Here is a 9,338-nt window from a genome sequence, read left to right as displayed (position 1 = left end):
TGCAGCGCGTAGACTGGGCCGCCTAAGGCCCCTTAGTGACCGCCGTAAAAACACGTATGGGTGGTCACTAAGGGGTTAACCTCTGTTGTGGGAAAAATGTTTGAAGATCTCTTAGGCCTCTTTCACACGGGCGTCCCAGATTTGCTCCGGATGCGTTGCGTGTGCATTGTGGGAAACCTGCGCGAGTGTGCACGCAATTTCAGTCAGTTTTGATACAGTCCCTCATAGATGTTTAATAGGTAAAATAAGGTCTATAGGCTTGGAAAGTATAGTTTGTAATTGGATTGAAAACTGGTTGAAGGTCCGTGTCCAGAGAGTTGTGGTCAATGATTCCTATTCAGAATGATCCCGGGTTATAAGTGGTGTATCCCAAGGTTCAGTGCTGGGTCCTCTATTATTTAATTTTATTTATTAATGATATCGAGGACGGGATCAATAGCACCATTTATCTATTTTTGCAGAGGACACTATATGTAGTACTGTGCAGTCTATGGAAGATGTCCATAAATTACCAGTACAAGCTGACTTGAACACTCCACATGAGGTTCAATGTGGATGAATGTAAAGTTCTGCATCTTGGTAGTAATAATCTCTGTGCATCATATGTCCTAGGGGATGTAACACTGAGAGAGTCACTTATAGAGAAGGATTTGGGTGTCCTTTTAGATGGTAGATTAAATAACAGCATACAATGTCAATCAGCTGCTTCTAAGGCCACCAGGATATTGTCATGCATTAAACGAGGCATGGACTCGCGGGGCAGGGATGTAATACTACCACTTTACAAAGCGCTGGTGCGGCCTCATCTGGAATATGCAGTTCAGTTCTGGGCACCAGTCCATAGAAAGGACGCTCTGCAGCTGGAAAAAGTACAGAGGAGAGCGACTAAACTGAAGAAGTTATGAAGAAAGATTAAAAGAATTACATTTATTTAGTCTTGAGAAGAGACGTCTAAGGGGGGACATGATTAACCTATACAAATATATGGGCGATACAAAAAATACGGTGAAAAACTCTTCCGTCTTCAGAAGCATCAAAACTTCTTTACTGTAAGAACGGTGAATCTGTGGAATAGACTTCCTCAGGATGTGGTCACAGAAGGAACAGTGGACAGTTTTAAAAAGGGGTTTAGATGAATTCTTAAAAGTAAATGACATTAATGCTTATGGAAACGTGTAGAAATCTGAATCTCACTTCCTTCTGGGATTCGAGTCCTCACCTATCCCTTGGTTCAACTCAACCCGCAAAATATTAGCCCTCAAACAGCTCTGTAGACGTAACCATAAAAAAGTTATGGGGGGTCAGAATATGGCAATGCAAAGAAAACTTTTTTTTTTTTCAAACTTTTTTTTCAATATTAAAACACAAGAAAAACTATATAAATGTGGTATTGAACAGGAGACTTATGGTAATAGGTCAGTTTTACCACATAAGGAACACTGTAAAAACAAGACCAGGCTTTTATCTCGAGATCTTGAGTTAAAGCAGCCGCCCCCCTCTGATCTTGCTGTACGAGCTCTGCTTGGGCTGAACTGTTGAAGGAAATCTTTCACCTTGATTTTGGACTATTATCTACAGAAAAATATGAGTTTTTATTTTTGTATTGCCTTCCGTTCCCCCGCTGTCAGCACTCAAAGCTGCACTGAAATGCACAGTCCGGACTGCTGAGCTGTTCTAACATAAGGTAGAGGACTGGTGTGCGCATGCACAGCAGTACTGACGATGTATTTCAATGCAGCTCTGAATGCTGACTGCGGGGGAATGGGGGCAGTAGGAAAATTAAAAATGGTGATCTGGACTCCATATATGCAGTACTACTCATGTATTATTGTAGATAATGATCCAAATTCAGGGAGACAGATTCCCTAAATTATTTTCTCAAAGCCTCAGCAGAGCTAATGCAAAACTGTTAGGTTAAGCACATTTAGGGCTCATGCCCATTAGCGTAAGGGCCCCATGCTGTGGACTGCAAATAGAGGTCCACAATGCAAGGGCACTGGCCGTGTATACTCCGTTTGCGGATGTGGACCCATTGGACTGCAATCTTCAAGATACGGCCAAAGATAGAACATGTTCTATCTTTTTGCGGTGCGGAGGCACAAACCCAAAAGCCAACAGAAGCGCTTCGTAGTGCTTCTGTGGGCTTCCGATCCTTGCCTCCGCTCCGTAAAAGATAGGTGAAGTCCTATCTTCGGTTATATGTTGCGGACCCATTCAAGTCAACGGGTCGGCATCCGCATCGCGGAGTGCACATGGCCTGTGCTCGTATATTGTGTACCAGCCATTTACGTTCCGCAAAACAGGCACTGAGCCCTTACTAATAAAAGTTTACCACTTGCCCAGCAAAACACTGAGACCTGCAAAACTGGTGCTGATGGTTTATGCCATAAAACTGGAGTTGCTCTTTGGGAGTCAGAAGGCCTGCACTGTCTAATCAACAGATTCCTATACTGTGTCATATGTATTGCAATGTTTTAATGCTTTGTGCAGTACAGCAGTGGCCAAAAGTTTGCTGCTTCAGTTTTTATGATGGTGATTTGCATTAACTCTAGATTGTTCTGAAAAGTGATCAGATGAATTGCATTTAATTGCAAAGTCATTTCTTGTCATAAAAATTAACTTAATAAAATACCCATTTCCACTGCATTTCAGCTCCGCCAAGAAATGACCTGCAAACACATGGGTAGGCATCCTTTGGCACTCCAGCTGTTGTAAAACTACAATTCCCAGCATGATCTATTCATTTCTATGAGAATTCTGAGAAGAGTAGAGGAAGTATTTATGCTGGGAGTTGTAGTTTCACAACAGCTGAAGTGCCCGAGGTTGCCTACCCCTGTACTAACATCATTTTAGTGAACTTTTCATTAGCTCTGGAGAAAGTGTTAATGAGGACAAGGCAACTAATATCACTGTCATGCTGATTGAATTAGAAGAGGAGACTGGCTGCCTTGAAAGTAGGGGTAGTGCTTGAAATCACTGTCTTCTTCTGTTAACTATGGTTTTGCCTCCAAGGAAACATGCAGTCATCATTGCTTTGGATCAAAAGAGCTTCACAGGCAACATTGCTGCTTGTCAGATTGCACCTAAAGCAACCATTTGTCGGATCATCAACAACTTCAAGGAGAGAGGTTCAACTATTGTAAAGAAGGATTCAAGGTGCCTAAGAAAGTCCAGCAGCAAGTGCCAGGACTATCTCCTAAAGAGAATTCAGCTATGGGATCACCATCAGTGCAGAGCTTGCTCAAGAATGGCATTAGGTGTGTGTGAGTGCATCTGCATGCACAGTCAAACAAAGGCTTTAGGAAGATGGCCTGGTCTCAAGAAGGGCAGCTAAAAATACATCCCTGCTAGAGATGGCCTTGCGGTTCGCCAGGCAGTCGTTTCGCGGCAAACTTTGCGTGTTCGCGATTCGCCGAACATGCGAACATATGGAGATATTTGCGCCTGCCATATTCTTTTACATTGTGAAGAACTTTGACCCATGACACATCCATCAGGTGGTACAGGACAGCCAATTGAGACGTTTCAGCACATGGACATACCCCCTACCTTATAAATAAACCTGATCTGGCCGCCATTTTACATTCAGTGTTTTGCCAGTGTAGGGAGAGGTTGCTGTGTGGAGCAGGGACAGGCTGTTAGGGACACCAAACGCTAGCTAATAGGGCCACAAAAGTCTTTAAGGACTAGTATAGGTGTGCTATCGATAGGTGTGATACACAGAGGGGTGCGATATACTTATAATATACTTTTATAATGAGTCAAAACACATAGATCTATATAGTGATCACCTGGAAGTCAGGGGCCTAGGGGCTTACTAGGGCCATTTTTATATAGGGTAAGGTTTCGGACGGGGTCGCTCTTATCAGGGTCTGTGGTTAGGCTATCAGGGCCAGAATAGCAGCCCCCTGTAGGGCAATATCAGGGACAGTTCTTTGCACACCGTGTCCTTCAATACCACATCATCATCTAGCCCTGGGAGAGATGTTTTTTGCTTTCCCTCCAGGATTCATGGATGTGCACTGGAACCCCCCGGATTGTGGCAGGACATATGGTTTCTGATTTGGTGTCGCCGAGCACTTGTTATTGCCTACCACATCTATGCTTTTTGCTTAAAATTTAATTTATTTTTATTTTGAGGGATATCTATTCCATTCACACGTCCGCAAAATGGGTCCGCATCCGTTCCGCAGACCCATTTATTTTCAATGGGGCCGGAATGTGCTGTCCGCATCCCCTCTCTGCCTCCCTACATGTGTCGTGCAGTTCTTCTTCCTTCCTCTGGGTATTTAAGGCACCCCCTAAGATAAGCTTAAAGCGTCTCCCATATTATGGATTCATTGGGGAACCCCTCGTGAGCCTCAAAAAAACATTTTAAGTTGGTCTGGTATCCTGTCATTGTTGGTCATAAGTTTCAGCCAGAATGGATGAATATGTAACTTTTGGCCTCTTGTAAGACCATCAGTCAGCAAACACTGGGGCATGATCAGAGACACCCCGCGGCCCATAACAGATATCCTCCAAGTCAGTAAAAATGAGAGCATTACCCAGGATGTAGTCAATCCTAGACAACGCGCCTCTAGATGGGGTGAAGCATGAGTATACCTCTGCCGAGGGATTTCTCTCCCTCCACATGTCTAGCCAACCCATCTCATTCGCCAGCCTAGAAAATGCAGTACCTATAGTCTGTGAACAGCATCCTGCTGATGCATTATGATATCCATAGTAACATTATTAAAGGTTACGTTTTATCTTTATGTATATTCTAATGGATTGCCTTCCTTGTACAATGTTATAATATACTCTCTATGTTATAAAGTATATTATAGTGCATTTGTATTGTGCGGCAGTTGTGTGCGGTTCTGCTGCGATACTGCAGGTATATAGAGGGACAAGCGTTATTGGAACAAATCATTTCTACTGGTGTAATATACCAGTCGTCCCCCAAAAAAACAGATTGAAGCGGGGTGTTATATACCAATATACTTTCTTTATAGTGCATTTGGGTACTGTATAGTGCATTTGCGTATGCGCATTGAAAAAAATTATGAATGGAGATCGCAAATTCGAATAATACATCTAGTATGTCATTGTCCATGTTGTGGGACTATTTGTGCACTTCTAGTAATTATTTCTTGGCTGCAAATATAAGCTGAAGGTTTTTCAGGTTCGCCTGCCATTAAAATGAATGGGACCCGCCGCGAACTTGCGGTTCGCGAACATTTGATCGTGTTCGTGCGATCGCGTTCGCGAACCGTCCCGGCAGATGTTCGTCCATCACTAATCCCTGCAAGAAAAACAAGGACAGACTGACATTCCGCAGGAAATATAAAGATTGGACTGCAGAGGACTGGGGTAAAGTTATTTTCTCTGATGTAGCCTGTTCAGACTGTTTGGGACATCTGGCAAAATGATTGTCCGGAGAAGAAAAGGTGAGCGCTACCATCAGTCCTGTGTCATGCCTGCAGTAAAGCATCCTGAGACCATTCATGTGTGGGGATGCTTCCCATCCAAGGGAGAGTGTTCACTCACATGTTTGCCTAAGAAAACTGCCATTAATAAAGAATGGTCTCAAAACATCCTCACTTCCGGTGTCGGCACTGGTATGTGAAGAAGGGGAGGCTCTCGCTCCTCGCCGCATAGCTGATAACAGCCCACTCACTCTTATCCTCCTGCATTAACGGGAGACCACATTGCTATTTTCCAGCTCCTCCGAGTGTATGGAGCGCTACTTGCTCTGGAGTGGGTAAAAATCAACCTCCACAGGTCGGCTCCCTACCATCGCTGATTCCGTGCTCCCCAAGATGGCGCCGACTCGTCCGCTGCAGTGCATGAGGAGAGTGAAGAGAGAGATGCAGAGCCTGTGGAATCACAGGTGGATATGTTTGAGAGCGCAGGGGGCACAGTGAATATAAAACAACTGGCAATAGAAGTGGCGAAGCAACTAGCGCCAGACATCATAGCCTCTACAAGCAGCGCTAAATAAGCTGCAGGAGGAGGTGGCACTGCACAAACATAGATTTTCTGAGGTAGAGCAAAGGGTGGCGTATATGGAGGAAGAATCAACAGAGACCACAGCAAAAATTAAAGAGCTGTTCCAGATAGCCACTCGCTTACAAGACCGCATGAACAGATCCAGGAGGAGTAACTTAAGATTGGTCGGTGTCCCTGAAGTAGTTCCGCCACAAGATTTACGCCATCTATTTGAAACTGAACTTCCACAGGCATTGGGTCTCACAGCTAGGAGAAAGGTTGAGAGAACATAGGATTGGTCCTTTGAAAGAACCCTCTGCCTTAATAGCTGACAACACAAACCGCAGACCTAGACAGGTTATTTGCAAATACCTGGACTACTCAGACGAAGAAGAAATACATGCGGACATACAGGGTGAGGCGGGAACCGCTGATGGTCAGGGGAACCAGAGTGCTGTTATTTGCTGATTATTCAGCAGATGTCACAAAAAAATGGAGGGCCTTTAGTGGTGTTTGCTCTGGTTTGCACAAAAAAGGACTAAGATTCCAGCTCCTTTACCCTGTTGTGCTGAAAATTAGACAACAAGATGGCACACCTCGCGTGTTTGAGGACCCAAAAGAAGCAGAGGCCTATTTTGAGCTTTTGGGAGAAAGGGATAGAGGAAAAGAAAGCACTGAACAGGAACGAAGATCCTCGGAAGGTGTGTCTGGACCTGTGGCGTGCCTAGGGTGTTTGGCACCTGGGGCGGATCCTTTCTCTAGCACCCCCCACCAATACTTTAAAAAAATGGTACCCCCTTACAGTAGTATTGCCCTTATTGTACAACCTTCACAGTAGTTTTGTCCAGATATGTGCCCTCTCATGGTAGTTATGCCCATATTGGGCCCCTTCAAGGTAGTTATGCCTTCACTGTACAACTTTCACAGTAGTTATGCCCACATTGTGCCCCTTTAAAGTACTTATCCCTTCATTGTGCCCCCTTCACAGTTGTGATGCCCTCTTTGTGCCTCCCTCACAGTAGTTATGTCCTCACTGTGCCAGCATAAACAGTAATTATGCCCTCTGTACCCCTTCATAGTAATAATGCCCACTCACTGCCCCATAACAGTTATGCCCACCCACTTTACAAGAGTAATGCTCTCTGTGCCCCCTTCACAGTAGTAATGCCATCTATGCTCCCTTCATAGTAGTAATGCCCATTGTGCACCTTCAAAGTAGTAATGCCCATTGTGTCCCCTTAATAGTAGTAATGCATATTGTGCCCCCTTCATAGTAATAATGCCCACTGTGCCTCCTTCACAGTAGTAATGCCCATTGTGCCCACTTTATAGTTATAATGCCCATTGTATCCCATTTATAGTAGTAATACCCATTGTGCCCCCTCCATAGTAGTAATGCCCATTGTGCCCCCTAATACTGCCCTTTGTAGTAGTATTGCCCTCTGTGCCCCCTTTGTAGTAGTATTGCCCTCTGTGCCCCCTGTGTAGTAGTAATAATGCCCTCTGTGCCCCCTTTGTAGTAATTTTGCCCTCTGTGCCCCCTCCATTGTAGAAATACCCTCTGTGCCCCCACCATGGTAGAAATGCCCTCTGTTAAATACTGTGTGGGCAGAGCTTATGCAGATTTCCGGGCTGCAGGCTCCGCCCACACAGGTCGGCAGCGTGATCTGTGCTTGCAGGCTGAATGGTGGAGCGGGGAAAAGTCTTCCTGCTTCACCATTCAGTGCTGGAGAGACAGAGCGCAGGGAGCTGAGTGACAGGACCGCAGCTCCCTGTGCTTCTGCAATGAACACTTCTATCTATATTGATGGAAGCGCTTATTGATTCTAGGCTCTGGTTCCCCCTGAGAGCCAGCACCTAGGGCAGAGCGCGCACCCCTGGGCACGCCACTAGTGTGGACATCAAGAATGGAAAAGGGTCCCTTCAGGATCCTCATCAACCCCCCGCAGATCTCCAAAGGTACAAAGATCTTTTGCTGGGAAACACCCTAAAACTTCAAAGGGACAGTCTACTTGATACCATTAAAGGGTTTCTGTCACCCCAATTTTCGCTATTAAACAGGCTGACATTATAGATGTGAAAATGTCACCTGAATTTAACTCTGCATTTCTTTTATTTAAAAGAAGAAAAACTGCTACAAGAGGACATAGTTTTAAATTAGAGGGGCAAAGGTTTAAAAGTAATATCAGGAAGTATTACTTTACTGAGAGAGTAGTGGATGCATGGAATAGCCTTCCTGCAGAAGTGGTAGCTGCAAATACAGTGGAGGGGTTTAAGCATGCATGGGATAGGCATAAGGCCATCCTTCATATAAGATAGGGCCAGGGGCTATCCATAGTATTTAGTATATTGGGCAGACTGGATGGGCCAAATGGTTCTTATCTGCCGACACATTCTATGTTTCTATGTTTCTATGTTTAAGTATGCCCCGTTTTCGTGTAATTTTAACTTTTATTAAAAGAAAATGAGCCCCTAAGAGCAGGGGGGCGTTGCACCTGCTCCTAGAGGCTCCGTTACTTTTATTCAACCAGCAAGTAATTTCTTGACCTTGGCAAAAGCTCATCTGGACAAAGAAGAAGACTTCTGGTCTTCTGTGTTATGGTCAGATGAAACAAAAATTTTATTGTTTGGTCACAATGATGTTTCCTTCATTTGGCGTAAAAAAGGAGAAGCCTTCAACCCAAAGAACACCATCCCCACTGTAATGCCTTGGGGGTGTTTTTCAGCCAATGGACCAGGGAACCTAATCACAGTAAACGGCACCATGAAAAAAGAGCAATATATGAGGATTCTCAACGACAACATCAGGCAGCCTGCAGAGAAACTTGGCCTTGGGCACCAGTGGACATGACCCAAAACACACAGCAAAAGTGGTGAAGAAATGGTTAGCAGACAACACCATTAACGTTTTGGAGTGGCCCAGCCAGAGTCCAGACTTGAATCCAATTGAGAATCTGTGGAGGGAGCTAAAGGTCAGGGTGATGGCAAGAAGACCCTCCAACCTGAAAGATTTGGAGCTCATTGCTAAAGATGAATGGGACCCGCAAAAAGCTGGTCTGCAATTATAGGAAGCGTTTGATTGCTGTAATAGCCAATAAAGGCTTTTCTATTGATTATTGAGAAGGGTATGAATAATTTTGGACTGGACACTTTTTGCTCAAATGTAAATAAAAGCTGAGAAATGTTTTTTTTCCACAATAATGCCTCTTGTACATCGTCTTATTATCTTTTGGGAGACACCTATGTCATTTCCCGTCAAAAAATTACTTGCTGGTTGAATAAAAGTAACTTTAAGTCAAAATTTGCCTGGGGTATGAATAATTATGGGCAGCACTGTACATGGCAGACGGGGCCAGCAGGAGAAC

The sequence above is a fragment of the Bufo bufo genome, chromosome 8 (assembly GCF_905171765.1).
Source record: "Bufo bufo chromosome 8, aBufBuf1.1, whole genome shotgun sequence".
NCBI lineage: Eukaryota > Metazoa > Chordata > Amphibia > Anura > Bufonidae > Bufo > Bufo bufo.
This window is presented reverse-complemented; position numbering follows the sequence as displayed.